Raw genomic sequence first — 21,298 nt, forward strand, 5'->3', positions numbered from 1 at the left:
AATGTCGTACTTCCTTGTTTTAACTATCTTCCTTGAAAAGTCACTTAAGAACAACATCCTCTTCTATTTCATTTGCCAGGGAAGTAGAAGACTGTACAAAAAGACCATCATATATGATATTCGGAGTTAAAGTCTGTGTTCTCATAGCCTCTGATGGTTTACCCAACTATTTCGGTGATGGAGGAAGAGAAATGAGTGAAAGTACTAGTTCTACCTTGTATCCATCCATGCCAGTATTTGTAATCTTCAATTTCTTTTCTAAGTCCTTCATTAGAGCTTCTAGACTTTCATTTGTAGAGGCTTCTCTATTATGAGGCACAAAGGTATCTATACCTTTTGTCAATGCATTACAGGGGAGATTTGTATCAGCAGGGATACTGACTTCAACTCCGTTATAAGGAAATTTTAAGCATTGATGGTATGTAGATGGAATTGCCTTCATTTCATGAATCCACGACCTACCCAATAAGATATTGTATGACAGAGGAAGGTCAAGTACCTAGAAAATGACATCTCTTTCTATAGGTCCCACCTTGATAATAACAAACCTTTAGAGGTTCTTTCTTCTTCATCATAGGCTTTAATTGTTATTTTCTTGGCTGGGTCAATGATATTTTTCAGAAAATCCTAGTTGTGTAAGCAGACTGTAAGTACAAATATTCAACCTTGCGCCTCCATCTATCAAAACATGTTTAACTTGGTGTTTATGGATCATGGCTTCAATGTGCAATGGTTGGTTATGTGGATGATTTAGCAAGTTGTCATCTTCTTCAGAGAAGGTCAGATAGTGAGGTGAAGTCACATGACCCACCATAGATTGAAACCGATCAATATCTAAATCTTTTGGAACATTAGTGGTGAGCAAGGCCTTGTCCAAGATCTCTTTGTGAGCAGAAGAGATTTTTAGTAATTCAAAGATGGAAATTTGAGCATTTGTCCTTTTCAACTATTCAACAATGCTATATATATCCAGAGGATGATGATAAAGTTAGTTGTTTAAATTTATCAAATGTTGTATCTTTTTGTTTGTTTGATGAGGTTGGTAGGTTTGATGGTGTTTGAGCAGGAGTTGAAGAACTAGCTCCCTGGAGAGTGACTTTCTTTTGAGAATGGGTCATAGCATTTGCATGTTGTGATTCATGTTGTTTGTCTTTGATTATAATCACATTGCAATATTCAGGTTGGGAAGACTCAATCATGTTGATCACATTGTCATTGCTGGTATAAGCGTAATTTACTTTGGCACCTCCTTTTGACTTTGAGGAATCACCTTGTTCATAAATAGGTAAGGGATCTTTAAAAGCTTTGTGATCAACATTAGCTGTGTAATTCCCAACAACAATTTTGCCAGCATCAATGAGATCTCGAATATCATGCTTAAGCTTCATGCAGTTGTTTGTGTTATGACCTTTATTTTGATGGTATTCACAATATTCATTTTCTCTCCACCATTTTGGTTTGACTTCGGGATCATATGGCCTAGAATTATCTAGTAACATTATCAGATCATTTGCCAATAAAGTTTTGAAAGCGGATTCATATGATTCTTCCAGAGGAGTGAATTCGCGTCTAGGTTTTGAAAGCCAAGGTTTCTCTTTAAACCACTCTTTTACTTTCTTCGAAGGATTTTCTGTTGCGGTTTCAGTTGCTTTGAGTGCTTGCGTGCCACTAGCCAAGTTAAATATCGTGGATTTTGATTTTTCTTTAACAGTGTCTACCACTCCATCATTAATAACGTTTTTGTTTTTGTCTTTGCCATATTTCCAATATTTGTTATTTTCTTTGGATCTAGAAGCTTGTTGTGTTTCTTTCCAAAGTGAGATATCTCCTTTCTTTATAAGCACATCTTCCATTCTGAGGGCACTGTCTACCATTTTGTTGAATGAGGGATATACTTGCATTTGGATGTTGTATTTCAATTCAGGGATTAAGTTGTTGATGAAAATATCCATCTTCTCAAAATCTGTTGCGGTTTCAGTTGCTTTGAGTACTTGCGTGCCACTAGCCAAGTTAAATATCGTGGATTTTGATTTTTCTTTAACAGTGTCTACCACTCCATCATTAACAATGTTTTTGTTTTTGTCTTTGCCATATTTCCAATATTTGTTATTTTCTTTGGATCTAGAAGCTTGTTGTGTTTCTTTCCAAAGTGAGATATTTCCTTTCTTTATAAGCACATCTTCCATTATGAGGGCACTGTCTACCATTTTGTTGAATGAGGGATATACTTGCATTTGGATGTTGTATTTCAATTCAGGGATTAAGTTGTTGACAAAAATATCCATCTTCTCAGAATCTGGAATAGGCCGTGAATATCTAGAGAACATCTTTCTCCATCATTGGAGAAAAGTGAGAAAGGGTTCTCCTATTTTCTATTTGGTATTGCAAAGCTCTATCATAGTGACTAGGTGACGAATGTTATAGGAGTATTGTTGTAGAAATAGTTGGATTAATTCTTCAAAAGTTTTTATTCCCATAGGTAGGCTTGAGAACCATTCCATAACTTTCCCTCCTAAAATTCTTGGGAAAAGTCTCATGAGATACGTTTGGTCATGCATGAACTCCATACATAAAGCACAAAATTCTCTGATATGGTCTTGGGGATCTGAATTGCCATCATATTTGTCAAATTTTGGGATCTCCAATCGTGAAGGAAATGGAGGCATGTAAATGTTTTTGTCAAATGGAAATGGGCATATTGTGTCCAGAGAATATTGTTTTGGTGATTGATCCGGGGGATATTTTCACCAAAAATTGAAGTATCTCCAAAGCTCCAAGAATCAGCATCATGGTAAAGTTCTTGAGATCCTAAATCCAATGCAACTTGAATGGACAAAAAAGGAGTCCATACGTCCGAGTTATGACTGGTCAAAGTTTGGTCAAACCACGTATAAAGGCTCTCAAAAGGTAAAAAAATAATCATCCCAAAAGTGATCAACAATGGGTTTCAAATTAAAGAGCTCGCCAAGAGCTTTCCAACAGTGTTTATTTTATCAAAAAATGGAGTCCGTATGGAAGAGTTATGACAATTTGAAATTTGGAGGGAAAAGTATGATTTGATGATGTCAGCATGATGTCATCGTACTATTCAGGCGTTTAAAACTATTTATAGGTTTTGAACCCATAACCTCATGCAACCAACTACATCTCTCCACCATTAGACCACGAAATTGGCGCTTACCTAAGTTTAGCGTTTAGTGTTATTTAAAGAATAAATTGCTTGATGTGATTTAAAGAAGAGCCAATGGGAGTTGAACTCCCAACCAGCTGTCACCTAAAATAAAGGATGACCACTGTGCTATTAATAGCACATGGGATAATTTTGGAGGCTATTCTACTTATCCAAACATAATCCGCATAACTTTATTTAAATAAGGTTAGTTATTAAAAGCAAACCCTTAATAATGGAATAAAATCAAAAAAATAAAATAGAAAAGGGGATATTTACGGGATTATTTTCCCAAGGGGGATTATTTTATAGTTTGAGGGTTTTAGCCTAATTATGGCTAATTTTATGTATAAAAGGGGGTATTAGGCCTTTGAAAAATCATCCAGGTGATGAGAAGGAGATTATGAACTTGAAGGCTTGTTGATTATTCCTGCACATTGGAGAATAATGTTGCCATTGTGTTTGAAGGGAATATCTTGTAACACTTGTAATTGATTTTGGAGCTAATCGGATCGGTCCCCCTATTGGAGCAGGACCCGGAGACGTAGTCCGACCCGCGGACGAACTCCGTTATCAATTGTGTTTTGTCTTCTGTCTTTCTACTCTCTTTCTTTCAGTTCATTACCTTTATTATGCTTTGTTCATTTAAGCATTATTATGTGAATTCGCTCAGATTAAAGCTTTGAATTAACTTGTGTAATATTGTTAAGCATTTGTCTGTAATTGTCATAGATCCTAATCAGACCAAGTTTGGTATCAGAGCTTTGTTTGACTAGTATTGCAGAATTGAATGCTAACAAGATCCAGGATTCAACGAGGCGAAGGCAAGCTTGAAGAATATAATCCTGAGATTGGAAAACGAAGAACTAATCCACCATCACAGATGGAAGGAAAAGGTGGTGAAGAAGGTTCCGAAGATAAGAGTATTCAGAAGACTCTTTAGAATTTGGAAACCATTGTACAAGTTTTAGTACAGGAGAGAGAGGACAAGATGCGAAGACGTGCAGCTCGTGAGAACAAAGGGAAAAGACCAGGAGGTGACCATGAGCCTCCAAAAACACCCCCATCTCCTTCTTCTCCTTCTTCCCCATCTTCTCCCTCTTCTACTCATTCTGAGTCTTCTTCTCTTTTCAAGAGTTCACATAAGCCTAGAATTAAATTGGATGTAAAATTTGATCTACCAAAGTATTGTGGGGAATTAAATGCTGAAAAATTAGATGATTGGATTCAACAGGTTGAAGTCTATTGTAGAGTCCAAAACCTCTTAGATGATGTCGATAGGATCCAGTTAGCTACTCTTCGGTTAGGAGGTACAGCTCTAACCTGGTGGGAGAGTATAATTCAGGATGGGTCTTCACAACATGGTAAAATCAATTTAACTTGGTCAGACTTTGTTAATGCTCTCAAGAAGCAATTCTATCCCCTAGGCCATATGCAACAGTTAATGATGAACTGGCAACTTTTTAGGCAAGGGAAAGGTCAGTCTGTCCAGGATTACACCCATGAATTTAGAAAGAAGGCTATTGCATTAAATGTTCCATTGTATACCCAGGATACGTTGCTTAAGTACATAGGTGGTCTTCACTCTTATCTGAGACATTCAATTTTGGTCTTGAATCCTAGTAACTTTGATGAAGTCTGTGTCCAAGCCACACACCTAGAGTCAAGAGGTAAGGGTTCTTTTATTGATAAGTCTAATAAGAAGCCATCTAAGTCTGAGAACAAATCCCAAAATAAAGGGAAGGGGAAAAAGACAGCTACAGTGAAGAAAGAGGGTGAAAAACCCACATGCTCACATTGCAAGAAAGAAGGGCATGATGATTCTAGGTGCTGGAAGCTGCACCCTGAAAAGAGGCCAAAGAGATATGGTGGAAACAAAGACAAACAAAAGACTGCTGCTATAGTTCAACAGGATCTTAAATCTGACTCTGGAGATGAGACAAAGATCGTTGCTGCTGGAATCCAAGGTAAAGAAAAAGGTAGATCTCTCTCATTAGCTACAAGTTCTTCTAATATAAGTGCAAGTACAAGTAAAGATTCTACTCCTAAGAATGATAAGCAAAGGAATGAATTATTTCATATTCGGGTTGTTATCAAACATACTAAAGTTGATACATTATTTGATACGGGTTCTCAAGTTAACTTGATATCTGAAGAAATTGTTAAAAAGCTTAACTTGACTACAACACCTCATCCGAAACCATACCCTCTAGGATGGGTTTGCAATGATGCACAATTGCAAGTAACTAAACAATGTAAGATAAGATTTGCTATCACTGCAAACTTTGTAGATGAAGTAGAAGCTGATGTAGTCCCTTTAGATATTTGTGGTCTTGTACTTGGGAGTCCTTATCTATATGACCGACAGGCTATATTCTATAGGGGGGAGAACAAGTATCGTCTTTTTAAAGATAAGATTGAATACATTGTACGGGCACATAAGATAAAGACTAATCTTGCACTAGTTAATGCTGGTCAGATGAAAAGGTTGGTCAATTCTAGTAAGAACTTTGTATTAATGCTTGTAAAAGCCAAAGAGGAAGAAACATCTGAGGCATTTAAAGGATGTGATCCTAAACATAAGGCTGAAATGGTCAAAGTTGTTTCCACTTACGATGACTTGTTTCAGGAACCAAAAGGATTGCCTCCTAAGAGAGAGATACAGCATGAGATCCAGTTGCAGCAGGATGTGCCACTTCCAAACATTAGCATGTACCGGTTATCAGTCTTGCAAAATGAAGAGATCAAAAAGCAGGTTCAAGAGTTGGTTGAGAAAGGAGTTATTCGTCCTAGTACATCTCCTTGCGGTTCTCCTATTGTGTTGGTTCCAAAGAAAGATGGGACTTGGAGAATGTGCATCGACTACAGGGCTCTGAACAAGATAACGGTAAAGAACAGGTACCCTCTTCCTAGAATTGATGATTTACTTGATCAGTTGAAACATGCTATCTATTTCACTAAGCTAGACCTGCGTAGTGGATATCATCAGATTCAAATTGCAGAAAATGATATTTGGAAAACTGCTTTTAAGACTAAACAGGGATTGTTTGAGTGGTTGGTTATGCCCTTTGGGCTTTGTAATGCACCAGCTACATTCATGAGAGTCATGAATGATGTCTTTCGTCCTTTTATTGATGATTTTGTCATAGTCTACCTAGATGATATTCTTGTATTCAGCAAGTCTTGGGAAGATCATGTAATTCATGTTAAAAAAATCCTTGATGTATTAAGGAAAGAAAAACTTTTTGTAAAGATGTCTAAATGCGAGTTCGCTAAGACATCCTTAGTGTACCTAGGCTATGTCGTAGGGAATGGTCAACTAAAAGTAGACCCTACGAAGGTCGATTGTATTGTAAAATGGCCTAAGCCAAGTACAGTCACAGAAGTCAGGAGTTTTTTAGGTACAGTTCAGTACTGGAGGAAGTTCATTGCAAACTTCTCTTTTATTGCTTCATCTTTGCACACATTGACCAGTACGAAGGCAACTTTTCAGTGGGGAGGTCCACAACAGAAGGCTTTTGACACTTTGAAGGAAAAGTTGAGCACTGCACCAGTTCTGGCTTTACCAGATTTACATCAACCATTTGAGATCGAGACAGATGCTAGCGGGTTTGCCATGGGAGCTGTACTCATGCAAGGAGGTAAACCAGTCTGCTACCACTCTGAAACTTTTTCGGGAGCAGTAAGTAACTATCCCACTTATGATAAGGAACTTTATGCTTTAGTTCAGAGTGTTAAGTGTTTATGGTGAAAATGGATAACAATAATAACAATATTGAAAGGCTAAATGAATTCAACCACAAAACCCTAGCCTAACAATCAACAAAGATCCACCATAACATATGAAGATTACCTAAGACAATGCAAATAACTCAAAATCACAAAGATTATACCATCACATGTCCAATAGGGTTTTGATCTCCATTCTTCCTATCTCCATTGATCTTGCTTGATGAATATTTGCTCTCAGATTTTTGTATGCACAAGAGCTCAACAAAGAACGGAATGTGGTTGCAAGTAGGATCGTAGTGTAGCCAAGTCTTCAAGATTAGTCATTAGGGTTTGACAATGAAGGAAGCATCTCCTTAAATAGAAGACACAATATGAAATGGAGGGATAAGATTGAGAGGTGTAAAAAGAGAGGTCGGCTAAGATTAGAGGGTAGGTAAAAGAAATACCAAAATAATGAAAGAGGTAGGTAGTGTAGGAATTAAGAGATGAATGACATGTGTCATGTGTAGAAAAAGCTAATGAATTAATTAAATAAATAAAGATTTATTTAATTAATAGAAGAAGTAGGATAATTAAATAAATAAAAAAATTTATTTAATTTAGGAAAAGGATAATTTAAATAAATAAATGTATTTATTTAAATGAGAAATAAGGCTAGAAGAGGATAAATGAATTAATTAAATAAATAAAGATCTATTTAATTAATAGAAGAATTAGGCTTAGATAATTAAATAAATAAAATATTTATTTAATTAGACATGACAATTTTAGGTGTCTACATTTTGCCCCTCTTTGAGACAATGCGGCTTGTCGCATTGTTTCAAAGAAGATAAGATGAACTGATACAGAGTTGCCCCAGAATGGGAATGATATGCCCCCTCGAGAGATTGGATGAAAATGTCTGAAAAGATTGCAGACAATCTCTCGATAAGAAAGAGAGGCTAGAATGGGCTGACCGAATAAAGTGACAAAGTCATAGGATGAAGAATACAGACTCGGGAAATGAAGGCGAGGGCTAGGGTAGGCTATAAGATAGACCACGGGCAAAAGACATCCTCATTGTCATCCACACCCTTACGAGATCACAGTGCAGAGCAAGAAAAGAGCAGCAGCAGTCAGCAGGGATGGCCTTCGTACACAGATTCGACCGCGTTTGCCGATTCCAGAGGCCAGCAGAGGCAGGAGAGCCAGTAAGTACCACCAAACCTCCTTGTACTTTCACGCATTTCAATTTTTGTCATTAATGCTCAGTAGGTAGCAATAAATGCACTAGGAATAGGACTTTAAAAAAATGCAAAAACGTAGAACCGCGTCTGTGTCGGTGCCAGGCGCGTCTGTGTCCAACAGGCGCGTCTGTGTCGGTTCCAGGCGCATTCACGTCTGGGACCGTGTTTGCGTTGATTTCGGGCGCGTTTGTGAATTTTAGAGGCGTTTATGTCCTGTAGGGGCGTTTAGGTTCTAGAATCGCGTTTGTGCAAGATGTAGGCACGTTTGTGTCCAGAAAGCGCGTCTGTGTTGTAGAAGCACATTTGTGCAGTCAAGAAGCACGTTTATGAGTTTAAAGCACGTTTGTGTGTCAAAATGCATGGTTTTGGTCTTCTAGGTCAAATCGGCAGTTCTGTGATGAACATACGTTGTCGATTGGATAAGCTGCTGAGAGGATACACTCAAGCAGGTCCTCTAGGAAGACTAGGATAGATCAAGGCACTTTGTGATGAACAGTGAGTACCAAGATAAAGTACTTTGTGATGAACAGGGAGTACTAAAATATGAGCAGCACTTTGTGATAAACAGGGAGTGCTAAATGTGAGTAACACTTTGTGATGAACAGGGAATGTCACACACGTAGTACTTTGTGATGAATAGGGAGCACTACTAGGATAAATAGCAACACTTTGTGATGAACAGTGAGTGTCACTGATATAGATAACCATATGCATTTAGATAGCAAGTAGCATTTTGTGATAAACAGTGAATGCCACGATAACTGACATGATTGATTGTGTGACTGCAGGAGTATCTGCCTATGTTAGAGTCATGGGAGAGATTCCCGTCTACACAGAGGTTGCGACCAGAGTTGTCATTTGAGGACAGAGCTGCTATTGAGGAGATGGGCCTCAGACATGTACTGTATGTGCCTGAGTTTCGGGCAAACATGGGTTTGCTGACTGCGCTGGCGGAGAGATGGCACTCCGAGACCTGTACATTCCACTTACCGATGGGGGAGATGACAGTGACCCTCGAGGATGTCTATAGGATTTTGCACATACCGATCGATGGAGAGCTGATCCCATACGATCGAGATGGAGACAGGGAGGCATTGAGATGGGTATTTCAGGACCCTGGATTGGAGATGAGAGCAGGACATGTGGCATGGGATACCATGACCGCGACAGGTTTAGCTTTACCAGCTGTGATCGGAGGAGCCATCAGTGGGTTCTTGTGTCTTGACAGGGCTACACGGGGATTGGCAGTGGGCTGGGGAGGAGCATTGGAGATACTGGTGACTGAGCACACCAGATATGCATGGGGGCCATGCGTCCTGGCACATCTATATTATGAGCTGCATCAGTTCGTCTACCATGGATCAGTTGGCTTGGGTTGCGGAGTGACACTTTTACAAGTGTGGGCATATGAGCATCTGCCTATCACACGGCCGATCCACTTCAGAGGCAGAGGGCATGGACGGAGCTTTGTCCACCTATATGATATGATCACCTCATAGCCTCAGATTGGCAGGTTAGAGCATTGGAGGCGTGTGATAGATGACATTGATATGGTCATTTGGAGGCCGTACCTGGGGTGCGAGGAGTGGGAGGATGATGTAGTGGAGCTGCCGTATACATTCAGGAGCAGATATCTGATTGGGCGGACGCCTTACATTTTGGAGAGACAGCTGGTAGACAGGGTAGGCAGACAGTTTGGCAGGATCCAGAGCATGCCATGAGGCTCGGGTATGTATGCCCGTACGGTCAGGGATCAGGCACAGTTCGGGCCATTATTATCATATAATCAGGCCATCACACAGCTGACAGAGATGATACCCCTACCCTGGGATATGTGGCCGGAGGTTGAGGATGCAGGCATGGATGCAGAGTACTCCACGTATTGGGCAGAGCATCCGTTTCCGCGGTTGACAGATCCGGGAGAGCTGCTAGAGGGAGAGGTTGGAGGGGATGATGATGATGATGGTGGAGGGGATGGAGGCCGAGGTCGACGGAGGCGGAGGGGAGTAGTGGGGGAGAGGAGAGTGGCACCTCGGAGAGAGGGAGGACAGGAGGGACCAGCCCAGGTGGTGGTGAGGGGTCGGGGTGGATTGCCCCTGCAGGTACCAGCAGCACAGGGACAGAGGCAGGGACAGGTGCAGAGACAGGTGCCAGTACAGGCACAGGTACAGAGATAGGTGCAGGTTCCCCCGCATGTACAGAGACAGGCACCGGTTCAAGCACCGAGACAGGTACAGGGGGAGGCACAGGTACAGGCACCCGCAGAGGGAGAGCCACAGGCAGAGGCTGAGGGTGGAGATCCTGAGGAGGATGAGCTGCTAGAGCTGAGAGAGATCTGCCAGGGCCAGGCAGACGAGATCCAGGAGTTGGAGCGGGAGAGGGATCGTCTCAGGATCAGGCTCCGGGATACAGAGCGAGAGAGGGATCAGGCCATCTAGCGATATACTGAGGCTGAGACAGCTCTGAGGGCAGGGAGGCAGGCGACAGAGGACGCAGGGGTAGGCTACGCATATGTCTTGTGAGCCAGAGAGGAGATTGGCTACTGGAGAGACCTGTACTATGGTGCAGTGCCAGCGGATCAGCGGGCGAGGAGCTTCCATAGACCATCGCGGACAGCGACGGCTATGGGAGGGAGTCAGAGGAGGCAGGCATCTAGTGGTGGGGTCATGGGTCCTCCACCACCACCAGATAGGCAGGGTGATCCTGGAGCGGGTCCTTCTACAGCTCAGCGTCCATCGAGGCTAGGCGGCTCCGAGGGAGGGAGTTCATCATAGCCATAGAGGGCTCCCCTTTGTATCAGTATATGTACCATTTTTGTATTGTAGACACCTGCGGGTGATTTTGTAGCCATATGATTCTTTTGACATCATTGTATCATGACACATTTGATTATATATGAGAGATGATTCACCATTTTTGCGGCAGCTATATGCATGTGTACCTTATGTTCTTATGTGATGTTTGTTTTATGATATGGATGCTTATATGATGCAATGCAATATTTTTGTTCTTTTATGTTTTATATGGGATGAATGATGCAAATGTGAATGTATGTAATGCAACTAAATATGATAATGCAAATGATTATTTACATGATGGAAATGTAAGATGTGCTAATATGTGTTGTATGCAGGATGTGATGCAGTTTGTGATATGTATATGTATGTATGAAATGCTTATATGTGGTGATGCAGGTGTAACTATATGAAATGCAAGTGTTTTTGGTGTGTCATTATACTCAGTCATGTGATAGTGGGCTACGCGGACTCGAGAAGGAAAATGGAAGTCAATCAAGAAAAAGGGATGGAAGACAGAAGATATGAACGTGAAAGAGCTTCTTGTGCGTTATCATAATTGAGCTTTATTATGGCAAGTAGGTTATGACAATCGAGGCATATGTTCGACCCAGAAAGTCATTGTACCTGTTTGCATGGAGATAAGACAGTCACAAAAAAGGAATGCCCCAGTTCATACTAGACTCACAGTGTCCTCATATCCTTGGACAAGTCATAGCATTACTAAGAGACAATCCACAGACAGCAAACAAAATAGGTGACGATACCCCATCCTCGCCTTTCTAGTCAAAGACATCCTGGAGATAGAATCTCTAGTCAGAGACATCCTGGAAAAGCTAAAAGACATGTCACCAAAAAGATGAAATCAAGAGAAAACCAAGACTCGACACCAACATCCACTGTAGTCCTCAAGTTTAGTGTCTCTTGTCACTTGTATAAGTCATGTTTGATTGTGGTCACAATGTTTACTTTCATAGAAAGGATAGATAGCACTGAACCGTATGTTGTCTGAGTCTGTTGAAAGATTTGATTTGTTGAAGCCCATTGTTGCTGCTGTGTCTCATCTGAAACTGACTGAATCCATGAAACTGATACTTTATTGTGGAGAAGATGAAATTTTATTGCGGATCTATGATGCAAATGTTGCTTTATTGGGGATTGTGCGCGAGTAGACTGAAGAAAGCTGAAAGAACTGTACTCCTCGAAACATGTGATGTTCTTAGTTCCACACCCATCACTAGATGTAGGATTTTGCCTTAGCCACAGATAGGATCGGATTTATTATGGATGGAAAGGGAGGCGAAAAGGGAGGTTCATTATGAATGGCTAACCAATCTTGGGTAGATCAATAACAAGCCATGATGGGAATGGGTAAGTTTATTATGAACGAGTAGGTTGTGAGTGTGTGCAAAGTGAAAGGATGAAAGAGAATCCTGAAGGAGGGAGGAGCAAAGTCTCTACACATGGCGCTGGGAACCCAGTTTTCACCATGGTACTTGCCCAGGGCGCCACCGAAGTGGTTTTCACCGTTGGACGAAATTATTTCTCTTTACTTTTTTCAATTTTTCAATTTTTTTTGTGTCACAAGGCGCCTGTTTGCCAGGTTTTCACCAAGTAACAATTTTTTTGTTTTTATAATTTTTTTTGTATTTTTGAATTAGGATATTCCGAAGAGCTATGTGTAGAACCTGCGAAGGTGCATGCTGTTGATAGGATCCTCCAAAGGTTCACCTTCTGTAGTTGAGAGCTGATATGCCCCAGATCCATATGCTGCTGTAATGATGTAAGGACCAAGCCAATTTGGTTCGAAGTTGCCCTTCTCTTTGTCTTGCTGATTTTTAGGATTTTCTCTGAGAACCAAGTCACCTACCTCAAATGTGTGAGGCTTGACCTTGTGATTTTAACTGCATTGTTCCTTGATTGAATGATGTGTAGCTTGAGTGTCTGTCTTCCTTGATAAGGGAACTGAGATAGAATTACTAGTGTGTGGACTACGTAGGCCCATATGTGTGTCACCTAAAGAAGTTTGGGCATCCTTGATAACAAAGTCCCTCAAGGAAGTTCCATTAAAGGTCCATGATGTATCGCTAGAAGGGGATGGATGTGTGGAACAAGTGGAAGAGTTATGAAGGCTTATGATTGTGAAAAGAAGTGAAAGTAGGATAGCATGATGGAGACTTAGGATCAACAAGTATGCTTTTTGACTTAAAATTGTAGAACTTTTGCCCCCAGTTATTTTGGTGTTAGGGGAGATCATCTCTTGCTCTTTTTGCTTCATAGGAGTTTTATCCTTGACTTTGATTTTTGTAGAGTCCAATAGCTTTTGATTTTGATTTGGACTGAAGCACTTTTCTTTATTTTTGACTTTTAGATTTTTCTTTTCAAAGCTTGATTTTTGATCCCCAATGAGTAAGGGCTTTTGTAATTCTTGTTGATCCAAGTCTGGAAGTGGAGTGGAAATGGAATGAGTGGATGATATGGTAAGGCTATGTGAGTTCTCAAGAGGGTTGGCGATATGCTCAATAGATTCTTTGTTGGAACCACTCTTAGGATTGTTGATATCAAGAGATGCTTGCACCACTAGAGGAGATTTGCATTCGGACTTAGTAGCCACAACACTAGGTGGTTCACACCCAATTCCTTGGCATTGAAAATTGTTTGTAGGTTGTTCCTGTTGACTGAATACCTTAGGAGATAATGGGAGTTGGTCAACATGAAATATATACTCACCACATCCTAGGTCTTTAATCTTGAACTTTTCTTTTAGCTCTGCTTGTTTGGATGTAGAAGCTTCTAAGGATTCAGGATCCACATATGTCGATGAAGGAACAGCTTCTTGATTAGTTGGAATTGTTATTTCTGATCTAGGTCGCAGATTGTTGCAATATATGAATGGATTTGGATCCGCTTTGACGGTCACTTCAACTCCATTGTGTGGAAACTTGACGCATCGATGATATGTAGATGGGACTGCGCTCATCTCATGAATCCAAGGACGTCCTAGCAATATGTTGTATGTGAGATCAAGATCAAGTACTTGACAAACCACATCCTTTGTAACTGGTCCAACTCTGAGAGGTAAGGTGACTGTGCCTTTGGATGAACGTTCTTCATCATCATATGCTTTGATAGTAATTTTGTTTGTAGAATTCACAGCTTTGTCAGAATATCCCAATTGTTTAATAGTGCTCAATGTGCAAATGTTTAGACCTGCTCCTCCATCTATCAGGACTCGTTTGATTCTATGTTTGTGTATGAAGGCTTCAATATGTAATGGTGCATTATGTGGCTGACTTATGGAGGCATCATCGGCTTCTGTGAACGTAAGGGAATGTGTAATGGAAAGGTATCCCACCATGGCTTGAAACTGGTCCACGTTCAGATCAGTAGGGACGGCAGTGTCTCTCAAAATTTTATCAAGAATAGCCTTATGAGCAGGGGATATGCGTAAGAGCTCAAGGATGGAAATGAGCGCGGGTGTCTTCCCTAACTGTTCTACAAGGTCATACTCAGGTTTAGTAGATGAAGAAGAGGCGTTTTTAGTGGAGGCACCTGGCAAAGTAATCTTACCTCGACGGGTTGTAACATGACATTCAGAGGTAGACTCGGATGAAGATCCCACACCTCTTAGAACAATCCTGGGTCTCTGAGGAGGATTCTCAGGATTTTTGTTCTTGATAGTAATAGTAGAGATATGATTGTCCATCGAAATGTGGTTGATAGTTGAGTCATAGTTGTAAGGTGCTCTAGTATAGTTGGCTTGATCATCTGTGGCTTTAACTTTTCCCTTGTCGTGCTTTGGGAATGGTTCCTTAAACATCTCATGTTCTTGATTAGATGAATGTCCCTCAATCTCAATGTCACCTCTATCAATGAGATCTTGTACAATGTTCTTCAGTCGATGGCAATTTCCTGTCTTATGACCCTTGCTCTTATGAAACTCACAATACTCATCATCATTCCACCAATTTGGTTTGACCTTTGGTTCATATGGAGGAAAATCTGGAACTGTGATCACTTTGTTTGCCACAAGCTTTTTGAATACTGATTCAAGTGGTTCTCCCAATGGAGTGTACTTCCTTCGTGGTCTAGAAGTTGTTTGAGTATTCACTTGATTGTTTGTAGAACTTGATCCCGAAAAGACGAATTTGGGTCTCACTGTGTTGGCCTCAACAACACCATCATTAACTGTATTCTTGTTCTTATTTCAAAATCTTGGCTTGTCTTTTCCTTTAAAGTCATCTTTGTTTTCTTTGAATATCTTGATGACTCCTTGTTCAATTAAGACCTTTTCTATTGCTAGTCCCTTTTCAATAACATCCTTGAATGTAGATAAACAAGCTTTCCTGAGATCATATCCAATGTCCTTGTTAACGTTTTGAGCGAATATGTCCACCATTTGTTTCTGTGGGATTTCGCAAGAACATCTGCTAGCTAGATTTCTCCATCTTTGTAAAAATGTTGCGAAAGATTCTCCTTCCTTTTGCTTAGTATTGCACAAAGTAGTGACTGAGATATCTGTTTCTATATTGTAGGAGAAATGCTGAATGAATGCCTCTGCTAAGTCACCCCATGACTTAATACCAAGAGGTAATTGAGAGAACCATTCCATAGCTTGATCGCCTAAGCTTTGCGGGAACAACCTCATCAAGTATGTTTCTTCTGCCGCTACCTCTATGCAAGCTGTGAAAAATTGTCGTATGTGTGCCTTGGGGTCTCCTTTTCCTCTACACTTGTCAAATTTTGGCGTCACAAAGTGTGCCGGAAATGGAGGCATTGGAATGCTCTTATCAAATGGATAAGGACATATGTCTCTCATAGTGTATGTTGGTTTTGGTGCACTCATGTCCTCCATTTTCTTTTGTAAATCTCTGATTTGTTGCTCCAAATTATTCTTAGGTGGCGATCGATTTCTTGTAGCATACCCCATGTTTGAGACACCAATTTGAGGAGGAGCTTGTTGCATGTATGGATGATATTGATCATAGACATGTTCATATGGAGGAGGTCTATATTGATGTGGCATATAGGGAGCACTTGGTATAGCTTCATGTTGAGGAACCCCATATCTATTTTGTGCATATATACCATATTCAATAGGCATTTCATTTTCCATTGTGTTGCCCCCAAATTTGACATGAGGTTTCCTTATGTCCAAATTTTGAGGATGCCTTTGAGTATCCACTTGTTTTGATTGATCCATAGCTGGAGCATGTGATTGAGCATATCTATCTGCATAAGGCTTCCATAATGGTCTTTGAAGGTAAGTATCATATGTTTGAGCTTGTGTATGTGGGACTTCTGGTTTTTGAAGCAAAACTGATGGTGACTCAGGCATCATATTCGTTCCTCTATTTCCCCCACTATTGGGTCTCCTTTGATCCATGTTGGAGTGAGTTTGTTGCGAGGGTCGATTTTCCATAAGTTGAGACATGTCAAAGTCATAAGGTATTTTAGCTCCACTTTGTGCCATCATGTGTAAGAAGTATTGTCGATCTCTCCTCATTATCTCTTCAACCAATCTATTGAAATGAGGATTCATTATGGATTCTTCTATATCTGCTGATTGTATTGAAAAGTTGTCCACATTGTCATTGCGTGTAGCATTGTTGTTTGTAGTGTCTGTGTTCTCAACATTTGGATTGTTTCTATAAACCTCCATGTCAGGTAATGTAGTGTGCTCAGGATTGAAAAATAAATCATTGTCATACTCATAAGAACTCATGTTTGTGGACTCTTGAGCTTCTTTAGCTTTTCTCCTAGATTTTTGAAGACGGGTTTCAACCAAGAACTAGGTGTTTGACCAAGATGTGTAAGACTAGTTGAAAAATGGAAAGAGTATGGAAGACCAAGAGTTGTATGGAGTGTAAATGAATCTTGAGGTGTACTTGCAATGTCCAAAGTGTAAGACCAAGTATGTAAGTAGTAGAGTAGGTGTGACTTCCAAAGAGATGATTGTTTCTCTTGATGAGGTAAGCTGACCTTGACCCTAAGTAAGACCAAATGAGACCCAAAGGTAAGAAACCTTGATGAGGGACCACTTAGCAAAGTGTAATTGTAGTATGTAGTATGTTGACAAAGTATGATGAGGACAAGCAAGTGACCTTTTGACTCAAGTTTAGACAAGTATGAATGTAAAATGAGATGTGAAGCAATGATGGACTGTATGAGACCTTAGGACAGGTTGAATGCTAGATGAAACCTGAAGAAACAACCTAGGAAGCTCAAGTATTCCAAAACTGATTTCTTTTGTTTGTTGGACTCTGAAATTTTTCTTTTTTTCTTGCAATTTTGAACACAGACGCGACTGTACCCTTTACAGACGCGATTTCCTGACACAGACGCGGTTATGAGATTTTCTTGTTTATGTTTGCTGGACTAAATTTTTTTTGCAATTCTGGACACAGACGCCTTTGTATACTTCACAGACGCGATTTCCAGACACAGACGTGTCTCTGTTCGACATAGACGCTGCTAAAAACACAGACGCTATTCTGCCCTTCACAGACGTGCTTAGACAACACAGACGCGGTTAAAACAGACACAGACTCGTTTCTGTAAACTTCGTGCAATTTTTTCCAATCTGTGAAATTGTTTTTGTTGTGACCAAATCTAACTGTCTGACTGTTTTTCGTGACAAGAGGACACAATGTTGATGAGGACTCAATGTTTGCTAGTGTTTAGACTCCAAAATGACTCCAAGAAAAGTGTGTTGTTTGATGTAAAATGTTTTGCATACACTTGAAGACACAAAAGACACAATGTTTTGTTGTTTGGTCTTGAATGTTTGAGTGTTTAGCATAAAGCAAGCACAAATCTTAAGGTTGGCCAAGACAATAGTTGTTGATCCCACATAGGGTTTTACCCCCGAGGCTACGCTATTCAGAGCAGATACTTAGATGCTTGACCTCACTGGCTCCACCCTCGGCACTCACTTCTCGGGTCAACCAAGCATCAGTCCCCATGAAAACTCCCCATGGCAAACTTTGTATCTCTACTAAGAACCGTATGTGTGTGGGCCGCTACCAGAGGTCCGACCTCCTGCCTCAACAACTAGAAGGATTTGGGCTTCTAAAACAAAAAGGTGCTAGTAAGGGCATCCGCTCGTGTGGCCATACATGCGGCACTTTCAGCTCTGTAAATACAGAAGGCTCCCAGCCGGTAGGGGTTACGCCCTACAAATGATCAAATAAATTTGATCAAACGGGTTTATGGGGAGACATAGTGTCGGTATGAACTAATCAGCACACGTTATTCATAGTTTTCACCATGAATACATTTGATTATAGTGGCTTGGAAGAAGATGGCTTTTCTTTTGCTACCACTTGGGTCGTTCTCTTCTCACTAGTAGTCCTAATGACCACACGGGAAGACAGGCCCTCTAAAGATTAAACAAAAAGAGCCTATTGCTCAAGACACAAAAGACAATGATTCAATTTTAGTGCACCAATGGAAGTGTTTGCTAATCTATGAAAACAAGGCACACAGTAAAATTACAAAAACCCTAGCCAAGGCCCTGCAACAAAATTGTTAGTAGTTTGGGTTGTTTCAAATGATAACCCCTTCCTGCAAGCACACAAGTTAGGTAAATTTTAGAAAAACCCAAAAGACTTTGTGAAAAGGGGCCTTCAACAAAAACGTTTTTGCTCCCCAAAGCAAGCTGCACAACTTGATTAGCTAGATCTGCAAGGATTAGTGCAAAAATAAACCAGATCTGAAACCCTAAGCACGAAATCCGAAAATGGAACCAAAGAAAAATTGAAAATTTTCAAAACAGTAAACACGGACGCTGCTATACCAGACACAGACGCGTCTATATGACACAGACGCGGTTCTGTGATGCACAGACGCGTCCAAAATACACAGACGCTCTTCCAGGATGCAGACGCGATCAGATGAAACATAGACGCATTTCGGATACACAGACGCGGTTCCGGAAACCTGCAAAAATAAAAATTTGGCAAAAACACAGGCGCGATTCCCGACAACGCAGACGCTTCTGAAACTCGAAGACGCGATCCGAATGCTCGCAGACGTGGAAATACCTAAAATGCCGTCGGAAAATGTCCGATCTGCGACTTCAAAAATGCAAAATCTGCAACAAAAATGTTAAATGCAAAGGGACAAGAGTCCCACCGGGCGTGCCAAAATGTTTATGGTGAAAATGGATAACAATAATAACAATATTGAAAGGCTAAATGAATTCAACCACAAAACCCTAGCCTAACAATCAACAAAGATCCACCATAACATATGAAGATTACCTAAGACAATGCAAATAACTCAAAATCACAAAGATTATACCATCACATGTCCAATAGGGTTTTGATCTCCATTCTTCCTATCTCCATTGATCTTGCTTGATGAATATTTGCTCTCAGATTTTTGTATGCACAAGAGCTCAACAAAGAACGGAATGTGGTTGCAAGTAGGATCGTAGTGTAGCCAAGTCTTCAAGATTAGTCATTAGGGTTTGACAATGAAGGAAGCATCTCCTTAAATAGAAGACACAATATGAAATGGAGGGATAAGATTGAGAGGTGTAAAAAGAGAGGTCGGCTAAGATTAGAGGGTAGGTAAAAGAAATACCAAAATAATGAAAGAGGTAGGTAGTGTAGGAATTAAGAGATGAATGACATGTGTCATGTGTAGAAAAAGCTAATGAATTAATTAAATAAATAAAGATTTATTTAATTAATAGAAGAAGTAGGATAATTAAATAAATAAAAAAAATTATTTAATTTAGGAAAAGGATAATTTAAATAAATAAATGTATTTATTTAAATGAGAAATAAGGCTAGAAGAGGATAAATGAATTAATTAAATAAATAAAGATCTATTTAATTAATAGAAGAATTAGGCTTAGATAATTAAATAAATAAAATATTTATTTAATTAGACATGACAATTTTAGGTGTCTACATTAAGAAATGGAAACACTACTTAATGGGCAAAGAAACTGTAATCCACACTGATCATCAGCCACTTCAGTATTTGCACTCACAGTCTAAACTGCAACAAAGTAGGCATTTTAGGTGGATGGGTTTTCTTCAACAGTTTCATTTGGTGATTAAGTATAAGAAAGGTGCCCATAACAAAGTAGCAGATATGCTCTCTAGGCCTCCAGTTAAGAATGCTTTGATAATCCTTAAAAATAGTTCCATGGTTCATGAAAGTTTTCAGGAACAATATGCTAATGATGAGAACTTTAAGGACATATATGCAGCTCTAATCCAGGGTAAACATGTAGAAGAAAAAGATTACTATGTGCAGGATAACTTGTTGTACCACTTGGGTAAATTGTGTATTCCTAAAGATGAGCAGGCACAGGTGATTCGAGAAGCACATACCTCTTTGATTGCAGGACATTTCGGGGTAAGTAAAACATTGGTTCAATTACAGAAGTATTGTTACTGGCCTCGTATGCAAGAAACTGTTACAAAGTATATAAAGGGATGTGTAATGTGTGCAACCAGTAAACCAAGTAACAGGAAATTGGGTTTGTACACACCATTACCTGTACCATCCCGTCCATGGGAAAGTGTGTCTATGGACTTTGTGGGAGGTTTACCTATGTCTAGGAAGGGACATGATTATTTGTATGTTGTTGTTGATCGATTCAGCAAAATGTGTATTCTAATGCCTTGTAAGAAACAAGTCACTGCTGAACTAACAGCTCATATGTACTTCCAATTTGTATGGGTTCATTTTGGGTTACCTACTTCTATTGTATCGGATCGAGATTCTCGATTCTTAGGGGAATTTTGGACATCTTTGTGGGGACTCATGGACACCAAGCTGAAGAAGAGTACAACCTTCCATCCGCAGACTGGCGGACAGACAGAGGTAGTCAACAAGACAGTTGTTCATCTGCTTAGAGGTTACTGTAGCAAGCATCCTAAGTTGTGGGATGAGAATCTTCATTATGTGCAACATGCTTACAACCATGCAACACATTCTTCTACAAAGAGGTCTCCTTTTGAGACTTGCTTCGGCTATTTGCCAAAGACACCAATGGACTTTGCTTTTGGAAAGGACAATGTTATAGATGGACACCATGATGTAGAAAGGGCTTTAAAGTTCATCCAGAAGGTCCAAGCAATCCATCAGGCAGTAGAAGCACAGTTGGAGCAGAGCCAAGCAAAATACAAGGCTCGCCATGACAAGCATCGCATAGATCATCATTTTCAGGTTGGTGACCGTGTTTGGTTACATATCAGCAAGGAAAGAATGCAAGGTGAAGGAAGGAAGTTGAAGCCAATCAGATATGGTCCTTTTGAGATCTTGGAAAAGATCGGTACCAATGCCTTCCGCCTTAATCTTCCTCCATACATGCAGATTTACTCAATTGTCAATGTTGAGAATCTAAAGTTGTA

This window comes from Cryptomeria japonica, chromosome 10 (assembly GCF_030272615.1).
Source record: "Cryptomeria japonica chromosome 10, Sugi_1.0, whole genome shotgun sequence".
NCBI lineage: Eukaryota > Viridiplantae > Streptophyta > Pinopsida > Cupressales > Cupressaceae > Cryptomeria > Cryptomeria japonica.